General features: G+C 54.9%; 1 protein-coding gene across 7 annotated transcripts in view; it reads left to right on the top strand.

The window, feature by feature from the left end:
• LOC110492813 (myocardin) overlaps nucleotides 1–18,169 on the top strand; it is a 195,336-nt gene that overhangs the window by 158,725 nt on the left and 18,442 nt on the right. The window lies entirely within an intron of this gene.

Raw genomic sequence — 18,169 nt, 5'->3', positions numbered from 1 at the left:
CTAGGCAGGTAATCCTCCTCATCACCAGCCCTCACTAGACCTAGACAGGTAATCCTCCTCATCACCAGCCCTCACTAGACCTAGACAGGTAATCCTCCTCATCACCAGCCCTCACTAGACCTAGGCAGGTAATCCTCCTCATCACCAGCCCTCACTAGACCTAGGCAGGTAATCCTCCTCATCACCAGCCCTCACTAGACATAGACAGGTAATTCGTATTTATTTCGTTTTTTCCATTTGTTTTTTACATTTTTATATATATATTGTATTATTGACTGTACGTTTGTTTATCCCATGTGTAACTCTGTGTTGTTTTTGTCGCACTGCTTTGCTTTATCTTGGCCAGGTCACAGTTGTAAATGAGAACTTGTTCTCATCTGGCCTACCTGGTTAAATAAAGGTGAAATAAAAATTCCTGCCAAGACAGCAGCTACTCTTCCTGGGGTCCAGCACAATTAAGACAGTTATACAATTTAAAAATATTACAACACATTCACAACAGATTTCACAATACACTGTGTGCCCTCAGGCCCCTACTCCACTTCCACATATCTACACAAAATCCATGTGTACATATGTATGTTATCATGTGTGTATGCATGTGTGTATGTTTGTGTTGCTTCACAGTCCCAGCTGTTCCATAAGGTGTATTTTTATCTGTTTTTTAAATCAGATTTTACTGCTTGCATCAGTTACTTGATGTGGAATAGAGTTCCATGTAGTCAATACTCCTCCTCACCAGCCCTAGACAGGTAATCCTACTCACCAGCCCTAGACAGGTAATCCTCCTCCTCCTCACCAGCCCTAGACAGGTAATCCTCCTCCTCCTCACCAGCCCTAGACAGGTAATCCTCCTCACCAGCCCTAGACAGGTAATCCTCCTCACCAGCCCTAGACAGGTAATCCTCCTCACCAGCCATAGACAGGTAATCCTCCTCCTCACCAGCCCTAGACAGGTAATCCTCCTCACCAGCCCTAGACAGGTAATCCTCCTCACCAGCCCTAGACAGGTAATCCTCCTCCTCCTCCTCACCAGCCCTAGACAGGTAATACTCCTCCTCCTCACCAGCCCTAGACAGGTAATCCTCCTCCTCACCAGCCCTAGACAGGTAATCCTCCTCCTCACCAGCCCTAGACAGGTAATCCTCCTCACCAGCCCTAGACAGGTAATCCTCCTCCTCCTCACCAGCCCTAGACAGGTAATCCTCCTCCTCCTCACCAGCCCTAGACAGGTAATCCTCCTCCTCCTCACCAGACCTAGACAGGTAATCCTCCTCACCAGCCCTAGACAGGTAATCCTCCTCCTCCTCACCAGCCCTAGACAGGTAATACTCCTCATCACCAGCCCTAGACAGGTAATACTCCTCCTCACCAGCCCTAGACAGGTAATCCTCCTCCTCACCAGCCCTAGACAGGTAATCCTCCTCACCAGCCCTAGACAGGTAATCCTCCTCCTCCTCACCAGCCCTAGACAGGTAATCCTCCTCCTCCTCACCAGCCCTAGACAGGTAATCCTCCTCCTCCTCACCAGCCCTAGACAGGTAATACTCCTCCTCCTCCTCACCAGCCCTAGACAGGTAATACTCCTCCTCACCAGCCCTAGACAGGTAATCGTCCTCCTCCTCACCAGCCCTAGACAGGTAATCCTCCTCACCAGCCCTAGACAGGTAATCCTCCTCACCAGCCCTAGACAGGTAATCCTCCTCACCAGCCCTAGACAGGTAATCCTCCTCCTCACCAGCCCTAGACAGGTAATCCTCCTCACCAGCCATAGACAGGTAATCCTCCTCCTCACCAGCCCTAGACAGGTAATCCTCCTCACCAGCCCTAGACAGGTAATCCTCCTCACCAGCCCTAGACAGGTAATACTCCTCCTCCTCACCAGCCCTAGACAGGTAATCCTCCTCCTCACCAGCCCTAGACAGGTAATCCTCCTCCTCACCAGCCCTAGACAGGTAATCCTCCTCACCAGCCCTAGACAGGTAATCCTCCTCCTCCTCACCAGCCCTAGACAGGTAATCCTCCTCCTCCTCACCAGCCCTAGACAGGTAATCCTCCTCCTCCTCACCAGCCCTACACAGGTAATCCTCCTCCTCCTCACCAGACCTAGACAGGTAATCTTCCTCACCAGCCCTAGACAGGTAATCCTCCTCCTCCTCACCAGCCCTAGACAGGTAATACTCCTCATCACCAGCCCTAGACAGGTAATACTCCTCCTCACCAGCCCTAGACAGGTAATCCTCCTCCTCACCAGCCCTAGACAGGTAATCCTCCTCACCAGCCCTAGACAGGTAATCCTCCTCCTCCTCACCAGCCCTAGACAGGTAATCCTCCTCCTCCTCACCAGCCCTAGACAGGTAATCCTCCTCCTCCTCACCAGCCCTAGACAGGTAATCCTCCTCCTCCTCACCAGCCCTAGACAGGTAATCCTCCTCCTCATCACCAGCCCTAGACAGGTAATCCTCCTCCTCCTCACCAGCCCTAGACAGGTAATCCTCCTCCTCCTCACCAGCCCTAGACAGGTAATACTCCTCCTCCTCCTCACCAGCCCTAGACAGGTAATACTCCTCCTCACCAGCCCTAGACAGGTAATACTCCTCCTCACCAGCCCTAGACAGGTAATCCTCCTCCTCACCAGCCCTAGACAGGTAATACTCCTCCTCACCAGCCCTAGACAGGTAATCCTCCTCACCAGCCCTAGACAGGTAATCCTCCTCCTCCTCACCAGCCCTAGACAGGTAGTACTCCTCCTCACCAGCCCTAGACAGGTAATCCTCCTCACCAGCCCTAGACAGGTAATCCTCCTCCTCCTCACCAGCCCTAGACAGGTAATACTCCTCCTCACCAGCCCTAGACAGGTAATACTCCTCCTCCTCACCAGCCCTAGACAGGTAATCCTCCTCCTCCTCCTCACCAGCCCTAGACAGGTAATCCTCCTCCTCCTCCTCACCAGCCCTAGACAGGTAATCCTCCTCCTCACCAGCCCTAGACAGGTAATCCTCCTCACCAGCCCTAGACAGGTAATCCTCCTCCTCCTCAGCAGCCCTAGACAGGTAATCCTCCTCAGCAGCCCTAGACAGGTAATACTCCTCCTCACCAGCCCTAGACAGGTAATACTCCTCCTCCTCACCAGCCCTAGACAGGTAATACTCCTCCTCACCAGCCCTAGACAGGTAATCCTCCTCCTCCTCACCAGCCCTAGACAGGTAATACTCCTCCTCACCAGCCCTAGACAGGTAATCCTCCTCCTCCTCCTCACCAGCCCTAGACAGGTAATCCTCCTCACCAGCCCTAGACAGGTAATCCTCCTCACCAGCCCTAGACAGGTAATCCTCCTCAGCAGCCCTAGACAGGTAATACTCCTCCTCACCAGCCCTAGACAGGTAATACTCCTCCTCCTCACCAGCCCTAGACAGGTAATACTCCTCCTCACCAGCCCTAGACAGGTAATCCTCCTCCTCCTCACCAGCCCTAGACAGGTAATACTCCTCCTCACCAGCCCTAGACAGGTAATACTCCTCCTCCTCCTCACCAGCCCTAGACAGGTAATACTCCTCCTCACCAGCCCTAGATAGGTAATCCTCCTCCTCCTCACCAGCCCTAGACAGGTAATACTCCTCATCACCAGCCCTAGACAGGTAATACTCCTCCTCACCAGCCCTAGACAGGTAATCCTCCTCCTCCTCACCAGCCCTAGACAGGTAATCCTCCTCCTCCTCACCAGCCCTAGACAGGTAATCCTCCTCCTCACCAGCCCTAGACAGGTAATCCTCCTCCTCACCAGCCCTAGACAGGTAATCCTCCTCACCAGCCCTAGACAGGTAATCCTCCTCCTCCTCACCAGCCCTAGACAGGTAATCCTCATCCTCCTCACCAGCCCTAGACAGGTAATCCTCCTCCTCCTCACCAGCCCTAGACAGGTAATCCTCCTCCTCCTCACCAGACCTAGACAGGTAATCTTCCTCACCAGCCCTAGACAGGTAATCCTCCTCCTCCTCACCAGCCCTAGACAGGTAATACTCCTCATCACCAGCCCTAGACAGGTAATACTCCTCCTCACCAGCCCTAGACAGGTAATCCTCCTCCTCACCAGCCCTAGACAGGTAATCCTCCTCACCAGCCCTAGACAGGTAATCCTCCTCCTCCTCACCAGCCCTAGACAGGTAATCCTCCTCCTCCTCACCAGCCCTAGACAGGTAATCCTCCTCCTCCTCACCAGCCCTAGACAGGTAATCCTCCTCCTCCTCACCAGCCCTAGACAGGTAATCCTCCTCCTCATCACCAGCCCTAGACAGGTAATCCTCCTCCTCCTCACCAGCCCTAGACAGGTAATCCTCCTCCTCCTCACCAGCCCTAGACAGGTAATACTCCTCCTCCTCCTCACCAGCCCTAGACAGGTAATACTCCTCCTCACCAGCCCTAGACAGGTAATACTCCTCCTCACCAGCCCTAGACAGGTAATCCTCCTCCTCACCAGCCCTAGACAGGTAATACTCCTCCTCACCAGCCCTAGACAGGTAATCCTCCTCACCAGCCCTAGACAGGTAATCCTCCTCCTCCTCACCAGCCCTAGACAGGTAGTACTCCTCCTCACCAGCCCTAGACAGGTAATCCTCCTCACCAGCCCTAGACAGGTAATCCTCCTCCTCCTCACCAGCCCTAGACAGGTAATACTCCTCCTCACCAGCCCTAGACAGGTAATACTCCTCCTCCTCACCAGCCCTAGACAGGTAATCCTCCTCCTCCTCCTCACCAGCCCTAGACAGGTAATCCTCCTCCTCCTCCTCACCAGCCCTAGACAGGTAATCCTCCTCCTCACCAGCCCTAGACAGGTAATCCTCCTCACCAGCCCTAGACAGGTAATCCTCCTCCTCCTCAGCAGCCCTAGACAGGTAATCCTCCTCAGCAGCCCTAGACAGGTAATACTCCTCCTCACCAGCCCTAGACAGGTAATACTCCTCCTCCTCACCAGCCCTAGACAGGTAATACTCCTCCTCACCAGCCCTAGACAGGTAATCCTCCTCCTCCTCACCAGCCCTAGACAGGTAATACTCCTCCTCACCAGCCCTAGACAGGTAATCCTCCTCCTCCTCCTCACCAGCCCTAGACAGGTAATCCTCCTCACCAGCCCTAGACAGGTAATCCTCCTCACCAGCCCTAGACAGGTAATCCTCCTCAGCAGCCCTAGACAGGTAATACTCCTCCTCACCAGCCCTAGACAGGTAATACTCCTCCTCCTCACCAGCCCTAGACAGGTAATACTCCTCCTCACCAGCCCTAGACAGGTAATCCTCCTCCTCCTCACCAGCCCTAGACAGGTAATACTCCTCCTCACCAGCCCTAGACAGGTAATACTCCTCCTCCTCCTCACCAGCCCTAGACAGGTAATACTCCTCCTCACCAGCCCTAGATAGGTAATCCTCCTCCTCCTCACCAGCCCTAGACAGGTAATACTCCTCACCAGCCCTAGACAGGTAATACTCCTCCTCCTCACCAGCCCTAGACAGGTAATCCTCCTCCTCACCAGCCCTAGACAGGTAATCCTCCTCCTTACCAGCCCTAGACAGGTAATCCTCCTCACCAGCCCTAGACAGGTAATACTCCTCCTCACCAGCCCTAGACAGGTAATACTCCTCCTCCTCACCAGCCCTAGACAGGTAATACTACTCCTCACCAGCCCTAGACAGGTAATCCTCCTCCTCCTCACCAGCCCTAGACAGGTAATACTCCTCCTCACCAGCCCTAGACAGGTAATACTCCTCCTCCTCCTCACCAGCCCTAGACAGGTAATACTCCTCCTCACCAGCCCTAGACAGGTAATCCTCCTCCTCCTCACCAGCCCTAGACAGGTAATACTCCTCAACAGCCCTAGACAGGTAATACTCCTCCTCCTCACCAGCCCTAGACAGGTAATCCTCCTCCTCACCAGCCCTAGACAGGTAATCCTCCTCCTCACCAGCCCTAGACAGGTAATCCTCCTCACCAGCCCTAGACAGGTAATCCTCCTCCTCCTCACCAGCCCTAGACAGGTAATCCTCCTCCTCCTCACCAGCCCTAGACAGGTAATCCTCCTCCTCCTCACCAGACCTAGACAGGTAATCCTCCTCACCAGCCCTAGACAGGTAATCCTCCTCCTCCTCACCAGCCCTAGACAGGTAATACTCCTCATCACCAGCCCTAGACAGGTAATACTCCTCCTCACCAGCCCTAGACAGGTAATCCTCCTCCTCACCAGCCCTAGACAGGTAATCCTCCTCACCAGCCCTAGACAGGTAATCCTCCTCCTCCTCACCAGCCCTAGACAGGTAATCCTCCTCCTCCTCACCAGCCCTAGACAGGTAATCCTCCTCCTCCTCACCAGCCCTAGACAGGTAATACTCCTCCTCCTCCTCACCAGCCCTAGACAGGTAATACTCCTCCTCACCAGCCCTAGACAGGTAATCCTCCTCCTCCTCACTAGCCCTAGACAGGTAATCCTCCTCACCAGCCCTAGACAGGTAATCCTCCTCACCAGCCCTAGACAGGTAATCCTCCTCACCAGCCCTAGACAGGTAATCCTCCTCCTCACCAGCCCTAGACAGGTAATCCTCCTCACCAGCCATAGACAGGTAATCCTCCTCCTCACCAGCCCTAGACAGGTAATCCTCCTCACCAGCCCTAGACCGGTAATCCTCCTCACCAGCCCTAGACAGGTAATCCTCCTCACCAGCCCTAGACAGGTAATACTCCTCCTCCTCACAAGCCCTAGACAGGTAATCCTCCTCCTCACCAGCCCTAGACAGGTAATCCTCCTCCTCACCAGCCCTAGACAGGTAATCCTCCTCACCAGCCCTAGACAGGTAATCCTCCTCCTCCTCACCAGCCCTAGACAGGTAATCCTCCTCCTCCTCACCAGCCCTAGACAGGTAATCCTCCTCCTCCTCACCAGACCTAGACAGGTAATCCTCCTCACCAGCCCTAGACAGGTAATCCTCCTCCTCCTCACCAGCCCTAGACAGGTAATACTCCTCATCACCAGCCCTAGACAGGTAATACTCCTCCTCACCAGCCCTAGACAGGTAATCCTCCTCCTCACCAGCCCTAGACAGGTAATCCTCCTCACCAGCCCTAGACAGGTAATCCTCCTCCTCCTCACCAGCCCTAGACAGGTAATCCTCCTCCTCCTCACCAGCCCTAGACAGGTAATAATCCTCCTCACCAGCCCTAGACAGGTAATCCTCCTCCTCATCACCAGCCCTAGACAGGTAATCCTCCTCCTCCTCACCAGCCCTAGACAGGTAATCCTCCTCCTCCTCACCAGCCCTAGACAGGTAATACTCCTCCTCCTCCTCACCAGCCCTAGACAGGTAATACTCCTCCTCACCAGCCCTAGACAGGTAATCCTCCTCCTCCTCACCAGCCCTAGACAGGTAATACTCCTCATCACCAGCCCTAGACAGGTAATACTCCTCCTCACCAGCCCTAGACAGGTAATCCTCCTCCTCACCAGCCCTAGACAGGTAATACTCCTCCTCACCAGCCCTAGACAGGTAATCCTCCTCACCAGCCCTAGACAGGTAATCCTCCTCCTCCTCACCAGCCCTAGACAGGTAGTACTCCTCCTCACCAGCCCTAGACAGGTAATCCTCCTCACCAGCCCTAGACAGGTAATCCTCCTCCTCCTCACCAGCCCTAGACAGGTAATCCTCCTCACCAGCCATAGACAGGTAATCCTCCTCCTCACCAGCCCTAGACAGGTAATCCTCCTCACCAGCCCTAGACCGGTAATCCTCCTCACCAGCCCTAGACAGGTAATCCTCCTCACCAGCCCTAGACAGGTAATGCTCCTCCTCCTCACAAGCCCTAGACAGGTAATCCTCCTCCTCACCAGCCCTAGACAGGTAATCCTCCTCCTCACCAGCCCTAGACAGGTAATCCTCCTCACCAGCCCTAGACAGGTAATCCTCCTCCTCCTCACCAGCCCTAGACAGGTAATCCTCCTCCTCCTCACCAGCCCTAGACAGGTAATCCTCCTCCTCCTCACCAGCCCTAGACAGGTAATCCTCCTCCTCCTCACCAGACCTAGACAGGTAATCCTCCTCACCAGCCCTAGACAGGTAATCCTCCTCCTCCTCACCAGCCCTAGACAGGTAATACTCCTCATCACCAGCCCTAGACAGGTAATACTCCTCCTCACCAGCCCTAGACAGGTAATCCTCCTCCTCACCAGCCCTAGACAGGTAATCCTCCTCCTCCTCACCAGCCCTAGACAGGTAATCCTCCTCCTCCTCACCAGCCCTAGACAGGTAATAATCCTCCTCACCAGCCCTAGACAGGTAATCCTCCTCCTCATCACCAGCCCTAGACAGGTAATCCTCCTCCTCCTCACCAGCCCTAGACAGGTAATCCTCCTCCTCCTCACCAGCCCTAGACAGGTAATACTCCTCCTCCTCCTCACCAGCCCTAGACAGGTAATACTCCTCCTCACCAGCCCTAGACAGGTAATCCTCCTCCTCCTCACCAGCCCTAGACAGGTAATACTCCTCATCACCAGCCCTAGACAGGTAATACTCCTCCTCACCAGCCCTAGACAGGTAATCCTCCTCCTCACCAGCCCTAGACAGGTAATACTCCTCCTCACCAGCCCTAGACAGGTAATCCTCCTCACCAGCCCTAGACAGGTAATCCTCCTCCTCCTCACCAGCCCTAGACAGGTAGTACTCCTCCTCACCAGCCCTAGACAGGTAATCCTCCTCACCAGCCCTAGACAGGTAATCCTCCTCCTCCTCACCAGCCCTAGACAGGTAATACTCCTCCTCACCAGCCCTAGACAGGTAATACTCCTCCTCCTCACCAGCCCTAGACAGGTAATCCTCCTCCTCCTCCTCACCAGCCCTAGACAGGTAATCCTCCTCCTCCTCCTCACCAGCCCTAGACAGGTAATCCTCCTCCTCACCAGCCCTAGACAGGTAATCCTCCTCACCAGCCCTAGACAGGTAATCCTCCTCCTCCTCAGCAGCCCTAGACAGGTAATCCTCCTCAGCAGCCCTAGACAGGTAATACTCCTCCTCACCAGCCCTAAACAGGTAATACTCCTCCTCCTCACCAGCCCTAGACAGGTAATCCTCCTCCTCCTCACCAGCCCTAGACAGGTAATCCTCCTCCTCCTCACCAGCCCTAGACAGGTAATCCTCCTCCTCCTCACCAGACCTAGACAGGTAATCCTCCTCACCAGCCCTAGACAGGTAATCCTCCTCCTCCTCACCAGCCCTAGACAGGTAATACTCCTCATCACCAGCCCTAGACAGGTAATACTCCTCCTCACCAGCCCTAGACAGGTAATCCTCCTCCTCACCAGCCCTAGACAGGTAATCCTCCTCACCAGCCCTAGACAGGTAATCCTCCTCCTCCTCACCAGCCCTAGACAGGTAATCCTCCTCCTCCTCACCAGCCCTAGACAGGTAATAATCCTCCTCACCAGCCCTAGACAGGTAATCCTCCTCCTCATCACCAGCCCTAGACAGGTAATCCTCCTCCTCCTCACCAGCCCTAGACAGGTAATCCTCCTCCTCCTCACCAGCCCTAGACAGGTAATACTCCTCCTCCTCCTCACCAGCCCTAGACAGGTAATACTCCTCCTCACCAGCCCTAGACAGGTAATCCTCCTCCTCCTCACCAGCCCTAGACAGGTAATACTCCTCATCACCAGCCCTAGACAGGTAATACTCCTCCTCACCAGCCCTAGACAGGTAATCCTCCTCCTCACCAGCCCTAGACAGGTAATACTCCTCCTCACCAGCCCTAGACAGGTAATCCTCCTCACCAGCCCTAGACAGGTAATCCTCCTCCTCCTCACCAGCCCTAGACAGGTAGTACTCCTCCTCACCAGCCCTAGACAGGTAATCCTCCTCACCAGCCCTAGACAGGTAATCCTCCTCCTCCTCACCAGCCCTAGACAGGTAATACTCCTCCTCACCAGCCCTAGACAGGTAATACTCCTCCTCCTCACCAGCCCTAGACAGGTAATCCTCCTCCTCACCAGCCCTAGACAGGTAATCCTCCTCCTCCTCCTCACCAGCCCTAGACAGGTAATCCTCCTCCTCACCAGCCCTAGACAGGTAATCCTCCTCACCAGCCCTAGACAGGTAATCCTCCTCCTCCTCAGCAGCCCTAGACAGGTAATCCTCCTCAGCAGCCCTAGACAGGTAATACTCCTCCTCACCAGCCCTAAACAGGTAATACTCCTCCTCCTCACCAGCCCTAGACAGGTAATACTCCTCCTCACCAGCTCTAGACAGGTAATCCTCCTCCTCCTCACCAGCCCTAGACAGGTAATACTCCTCCTCACCAGCCCTAGACAGGTAATACTCCTCCTCCTCACCAGCCCTAGACAGGTAATACTCCTCCTCACCAGCCCTAGACAGGTAATCCTCCTCCTCCTCACCAGCCCTAGACAGGTAATACTCCTCCTCACCAGCCCTAGACAGGTAATACTCCTCCTCACCAGCCCTAGACAGGTAATACTCCTCCTCACCAGCCCTAGACAGGTAATACTCCTCCTCCTCCTCACCAGCCCTAGACAGGTAATCCTCCTCACCAGCCCTAGACAGGTAATCCTCCTCCTCCTCCTCCTCCTCCTCACCAGCCCTAGACAGGTAATCCTCCTCCTCCTCCTCACCAGCCCTAGACAGGTAATCCTCCTCCTCCTCCTCCTCACCAGCCCTAGACAGGTAATACTCCTCCTCACCAGCCCTAGACAGGTAATACTCCTCCTCACCAGCCCTAGACAGGTAATCCTCCTCCTCCTCACCAGCCCTAGACAGGTAATACTCCTCATCACCAGCCCTAGACAGGTAATACTCCTCCTCACCAGCCCTAGACAGGTAATCCTCCTCCTCACCAGCCCTAGACAGGTAATACTCCTCCTCACCAGCCCTAGACAGGTAATCCTCCTCACCAGCCCTAGACAGGTAATCCTCCTCCTCCTCACCAGCCCTAGACAGGTAGTACTCCTCCTCACCAGCCCTAGACAGGTAATACTCCTCCTCACCAGCCCTAGACAGGTAATCCTCCTCACCAGCCCTAGACAGGTAATCCTCCTCCTCCTCACCAGCCCTAGACAGGTAGTACTCCTCCTCACCAGCCCTAGACAGGTAATCCTCCTCACCAGCCCTAGACAGGTAATCCTCCTCCTCCTCACCAGCCCTAGACAGGTAATCCTCCTCACCAGCCATAGACAGGTAATCCTCCTCCTCACCAGCCCTAGACAGGTAATCCTCCTCACCAGCCCTAGACCGGTAATCCTCCTCACCAGCCCTAGACAGGTAATCCTCCTCACCAGCCCTAGACAGGTAATCCTCCTCCTCCTCACCAGCCCTAGACAGGTAATCCTCCTCCTCCTCACCAGCCCTAGACAGGTAATCCTCCTCCTCCTCACCAGCCCTAGACAGGTAATCCTCCTCCTCCTCACCAGACCTAGACAGGTAATCCTCCTCACCAGCCCTAGACAGGTAATCCTCCTCCTCCTCACCAGCCCTAGACAGGTAATACTCCTCATCACCAGCCCTAGACAGGTAATACTCCTCCTCACCAGCCCTAGACAGGTAATCCTCCTCCTCACCAGCCCTAGACAGGTAATCCTCCTCACCAGCCCTAGACAGGTAATCCTCCTCCTCCTCACCAGCCCTAGACAGGTAATCCTCCTCCTCCTCACCAGCCCTAGACAGGTAATAATCCTCCTCACCAGCCCTAGACAGGTAATCCTCCTCCTCATCACCAGCCCTAGACAGGTAATCCTCCTCCTCCTCACCAGCCCTAGACAGGTAATCCTCCTCCTCCTCACCAGCCCTAGACAGGTAATACTCCTCCTCCTCCTCACCAGCCCTAGACAGGTAATACTCCTCCTCACCAGCCCTAGACAGGTAATCCTCCTCCTCCTCACCAGCCCTAGACAGGTAATACTCCTCATCACCAGCCCTAGACAGGTAATACTCCTCCTCACCAGCCCTAGACAGGTAATCCTCCTCCTCACCAGCCCTAGACAGGTAATACTCCTCCTCACCAGCCCTAGACAGGTAATCCTCCTCACCAGCCCTAGACAGGTAATCCTCCTCCTCCTCACCAGCCCTAGACAGGTAGTACTCCTCCTCACCAGCCCTAGACAGGTAATCCTCCTCACCAGCCCTAGACAGGTAATCCTCCTCCTCCTCACCAGCCCTAGACAGGTAATACTCCTCCTCACCAGCCCTAGACAGGTAATACTCCTCCTCCTCACCAGCCCTAGACAGGTAATCCTCCTCCTCCTCCTCACCAGCCCTAGACAGGTAATCCTCCTCCTCCTCCTCACCAGCCCTAGACAGGTAATCCTCCTCCTCACCAGCCCTAGACAGGTAATCCTCCTCACCAGCCCTAGACAGGTAATCCTCCTCCTCCTCAGCAGCCCTAGACAGGTAATCCTCCTCAGCAGCCCTAGACAGGTAATACTCCTCCTCACCAGCCCTAGACAGGTAATACTCCTCCTCCTCACCAGCCCTAGACAGGTAATACTCCTCCTCACCAGCCCTAGACAGGTAATCCTCCTCCTCCTCACCAGCCCTAGACAGGTAATACTCCTCCTCACCAGCCCTAGACAGGTAATCCTCCTCCTCCTCCTCACCAGCCCTAGACAGGTAATCCTCCTCCTCACCAGCCCTAGACAGGTAATCCTCCTCACCAGCCCTAGACAGGTAATCCTCCTCCTCCTCAGCAGCCCTAGACAGGTAATCCTCCTCAGCAGCCCTAGACAGGTAATACTCCTCCTCACCAGCCCTAGACAGGTAATCCTCCTCCTCACCAGCCCTAGACAGGTAATACTCCTCCTCACCAGCCCTAGACAGGTAATCCTCCTCACCAGCCCTAGACAGGTAATCCTCCTCCTCCTCACCAGCCCTAGACAGGTAGTACTCCTCCTCACCAGCCCTAGACAGGTAATCCTCCTCACCAGCCCTAGACAGGTAATCCTCCTCCTCCTCACCAGCCCTAGACAGGTAATACTCCTCCTCACCAGCCCTAGACAGGTAATACTCCTCCTCCTCACCAGCCCTAGACAGGTAATCCTCCTCCTCCTCCTCACCAGCCCTAGACAGGTAATCCTCCTCCTCCTCCTCACCAGCCCTAGACAGGTAATCCTCCTCCTCACCAGCCCTAGACAGGTAATCCTCCTCACCAGCCCTAGACAGGTAATCCTCCTCCTCCTCAGCAGCCCTAGACAGGTAATCCTCCTCAGCAGCCCTAGACAGGTAATACTCCTCCTCACCAGCCCTAGACAGGTAATACTCCTCCTCCTCACCAGCCCTAGACAGGTAATACTCCTCCTCACCAGCCCTAGACAGGTAATCCTCCTCCTCCTCACCAGCCCTAGACAGGTAATACTCCTCCTCACCAGCCCTAGACAGGTAATACTCCTCCTCCTCCTCACCAGCCCTAGACAGGTAATACTCCTCCTCACCAGCCCTAGACAGGTAATCCTCCTCCTCCTCACCAGCCCTAGACAGGTAATACTCCTCCTCACCAGCCCTAGACAGGTAATACTCCTCCTCACCAGCCCTAGACAGGTAATACTCCTCCTCCTCCTCACTAGCCCTAGACAGGTAATCCTCCTCACCAGCCCTAGACATTTAATACTCCTCCTCCTCCTCACCAGCCCTAGACAGGTAATCCTCCTCCTCCTCCTCCTCACCAGCCCTAGACAGGTAATCCTCCTCCTCCTCCTCACCAGCCCTAGACAGGTAATCCTCCTCCTCCTCCTCCTCACCAGCCCTAGACAGGTAATCCTCCTCCTCCTCACCAGCCCTAGACAGGTAATACTCCTCCTCACCAGCCCTAGACAGGTAATACTCCTCCTCACCAGCCCTAGACAGGTAATCCTCCTCACCAGCCCTAGACAGGTAATCCTCCTCCTCCTCACCAGCCCTAGACAGGTAGTACTCCTCCTCACCAGCCCTAGACAGGTAATCCTCCTCACCAGCCCTAGACAGGTAATCCTCCTCCTCCTCACCAGCCCTAGACAGGTAATACTCCTCCTCACCAGCCCTAGACAGGTAATACTCCTCCTCCTCACCAGCCCTAGACAGGTAATCCTCCTCCTCCTCCTCACCAGCCCTAGACAGGTAATCCTCCTCCTCCTCCTCACCAGCCCTAGACAGGTAATCCTCCTCCTCACCAGCCCTAGACAGGTAATCCTCCTCACCAGCCCTAGACAGGTAATCCTCCTCCTCCTCAGCAGCCCTAGACAGGTAATCCTCCTCAGCAGCCCTAGACAGGTAATACTCCTCCTCACCAGCCCTAGACAGGTAATACTCCTCCTCCTCACCAGCCCTAGACAGGTAATACTCCTCCTCACCAGCCCTAGACAGGTAATCCTCCTCCTCCTCACCAGCCCTAGACAGGTAATACTCCTCCTCACCAGCCCTAGACAGGTAATCCTCCTCCTCCTCCTCACCAGCCCTAGACAGGTAATCCTCCTCCTCACCAGCCCTAGACAGGTAATCCTCCTCACCAGCCCTAGACAGGTAATCCTCCTCCTCCTCAGCAGCCCTAGACAGGTAATCCTCCTCAGCAGCCCTAGACAGGTAATACTCCTCCTCACCAGCCCTAAACAGGTAATACTCCTCCTCCTCACCAGCCCTAGACAGGTAATACTCCTCCTCACCAGCCCTAGACAGGTAATCCTCCTCCTCCTCACCAGCCCTAGACAGGTAATACTCCTCCTCACCAGCCCTAGACAGGTAATACTCCTCCTCCTCCTCACCAGCCCTAGACAGGTAATACTCCTCCTCACCAGCCCTAGACAGGTAATCCTCCTCCTCCTCACCAGCCCTAGACAGGTAATACTCCTCCTCACCAGCCCTAGACAGGTAATACTCCTCCTCACCAGCCCTAGACAGGTAATACTCCTCCTCACCAGCCCTAGACAGGTAATACTCCTCCTCCTCCTCACCAGCCCTAGACAGGTAATCCTCCTCACCAGCCCTAGACAGGTAATCCTCCTCCTCCTCCTCACCAGCCCTAGACAGGTAATCCTCCTCCTCCTCCTCCTCACCAGCCCTAGACAGGTAATCCTCCTCCTCCTCCTCCTCACCAGCCCTAGACAGGTAATCCTCCTCCTCCTCCTCACCAGCCCTAGACAGGTAATACTCCTCCTCACCAGCCCTAGACAGGTAATACTCCTCCTCACCAGCCCTAGACAGGTAATCCTCCTCCTCCTCACCAGCCCTAGACAGGTAATACTCCTCATCACCAGCCCTAGACAGGTAATACTCCTCCTCACCAGCCCTAGACAGGTAATCCTCCTCCTCACCAGCCCTAGACAGGTAATACTCCTCCTCACCAGCCCTAGACAGGTAATCCTCCTCACCAGCCCTAGACAGGTAATCCTCCTCCTCCTCACCAGCCCTAGACAGGTAGTACTCCTCCTCACCAGCCCTAGACAGGTAATCCTCCTCACCAGCCCTAGACAGGTAATCCTCCTCCTCCTCACCAGCCCTAGACAGGTAATACTCCTCCTCACCAGCCCTAGACAGGTAATACTCCTCCTCACCAGCCCTAGACAGGTAATACTCCTCCTCCTCACCAGCCCTAGACAGGTAATCCTCCTCCTCCTCCTCACCAGCCCTAGACAGGTAATCCTCCTCCTCCTCCTCACCAGCCCTAGACAGGTAATCCTCCTCCTCACCAGCCCTAGACAGGTAATCCTCCTCACCAGCCCTAGACAGGTAATCCTCCTCCTCCTCAGCAGCCCTAGACAGGTAATCCTCCTCAGCAGCCCTAGACAGGTAATACTCCTCCTCACCAGCCCTAGACAGGTAATACTCCTCCTCCTCACCAGCCCTAGACAGGTAATACTCCTCCTCACCAGCCCTAGACAGGTAATCCTCCTCCTCCTCACCAGCCCTAGACAGGTAATAATCCTCCTCACCAGCCCTAGACAGGTAATCCTCCTCCTCACCAGCCCTAGACAGGTAATCCTCCTCCTCCTCACCAGCCCTAGACAGGTAATACTCCTCCTCACCAGCCCTAGACAGGTAATACTCCTCCTCACCAGCCCTAGACAGGTAATCCTCCTCCTCCTCACCAGCCCTAGACAGGTAATACTCCTCATCACCAGCCCTAGACAGGTAATACTCCTCCTCACCAGCCCTAGACAGGTAATCCTCCTCCTCACCAGCCCTAGACAGGTAATACTCCTCCTCACCAGCCCTAGACAGGTAATCCTCCTCACCAGCCCTAGACAGGTAATCCTCCTCCTCCTCACCAGCCCTAGACAGGTAGTACTCCTCCTCACCAGCCCTAGACAGGTAATCCTCCTCACCAGCCCTAGACAGGTAATCCTCCTCCTCCTCACCAGCCCTAGACAGGTAATTCTCCTCCTCACCAGCCCTAGACAGGTAATACTCCTCCTCCTCACCAGCCCTAGACAGGTAATCCTCCTCCTCCTCCTCACCAGCCCTAGACAGGTAATCCTCCTCCTCCTCCTCACCAGCCCTAGACAGGTAATCCTCCTCCTCACCAGCCCTAGACAGGTAATCCTCCTCACCAGCCCTAGACAGGTAATCCTCCTCCTCCTCAGCAGCCCTATACAGGTAATCCTCCTCAGCAGCCCTAGACAGGTAATACTCCTCCTCACCAGCCCTAGACAGGTAATACTCCTCCTCCTCACCAGCCCTAGACAGGTAATACTCCTCCTCACCAGCCCTAGACAGGTAATCCTCCTCCTCCTCACCAGCCCTAGACAGGTAATAATCCTCCTCACCAGCCCTAGACAGGTAATCCTCCTCCTCCTCACCAGCCCTAGACAGGTAATCCTCCTCCTCCTCACCAGCCCTAGACAGGTAATACTCCTCCTCCTCCTCACCAGCCCTAGACAGGTAATACTCCTCCTCACCAGCCCTAGACAGGTAATCCTCCTCCTCCTCACCAGCCCTAGACAGGTAATACTCATCATCACCAGCCCTAGACAGGTAATACTCCTCCTCACCAGCCCTAGACAGGTAATCCTCCTCCTCACCAGCCCTAGACAGGTAATACTCCTCCTCACCAGCCCTAGACAGGTAATCCTCCTCACCAGCCCTAGACAGGTAATCCTCCTCCTCCTCACCAGCCCTAGACAGGTAATCCTCCTCACCAGCCCTAGACAGGTAATCCTCCTCCTCCTCACCAGCCCTAGACAGGTAATACTCCTCCTCACCAGCCCTAGACAGGTAATACTCCTCCTCCTCACCAGCCCTAGACAGGTAATCCTCCTCCTCCTCCTCACCAGCCCTAGACAGGTAATCCTCCTCCTCCTCCTCCTCACCAGCCCTAGACAGGTAATCCTCCTCCTCACCAGCCCTAGACAGGTAATCCTCCTCACCAGCCCTAGACAGGTAATCCTCCTCCTCCTCAGCAGCCCTAGACAGGTAATCCTCCTCAGCAGCCCTAGACAGGTAATACTCCTCCTCACCAGCCCTAGACAGGTAATACTCCTCCTCCTCACCAGCCCTAGACAGGTAATACTCCTCCTCCTCACCAGCCCTAGACAGGTAATACTCCTCCTCACCAGCCCTAGACAGGTAATCCTCCTCCTCCTCACCAGCCATAGACAGGTAATACTCCTCCTCACCAGCCCTAGACAGGTAATACTCCTCCTCACCAGCCCTAGACAGGTAATACTCCTCCTCACCAGCCCTAGACAGGTAATCCTCCTCCTCCTCACCAGCCCTAGACAGGTAATACTCCTCCTCACCAGCCCTAGACAGGTAATACTCCTCCTCACCAGCCCTAGACAGGTAATACTCCTCCTCACCAGCCCTAGACAGGTAATACTCCTCCTCACCAGCCCTAGACAGGTAATCCTCCTCACCAGCCCTAGACATTTAATACTCCTCCTCCTCCTCACCAGCCCTAGACAGGTAATCCTCCTCCTCCTCCTCCTCCTCACCAGCCCTAGACAGGTAATCCTCCTCCTCCTCCTCACCAGCCCTAGACAGGTAATCCTCCTCCTCCTCCTCACCAGCCCTAGACAGGTAATCCTCCTCCTCCTCCTCACCAGCCCTAGACAGGTAATACTCCTCCTCACCAGCCCTAGACAGGTAATCCTCCTCCTCCTCACCAGCCCTAGACAGTTAATACTCCTCATCACCAGCCCTAGACAGGTAATACTCCTCCTCACCAG

The sequence above is a fragment of the Oncorhynchus mykiss genome, chromosome 16, assembly GCF_057628025.1.
Source record: "Oncorhynchus mykiss isolate SJ-2025 chromosome 16, ASM5762802v1, whole genome shotgun sequence".
NCBI lineage: Eukaryota > Metazoa > Chordata > Actinopteri > Salmoniformes > Salmonidae > Oncorhynchus > Oncorhynchus mykiss.
Note: the sequence above shows the minus strand (reverse complement) of the source record. Positions and strands in the feature narration are given on the sequence as shown.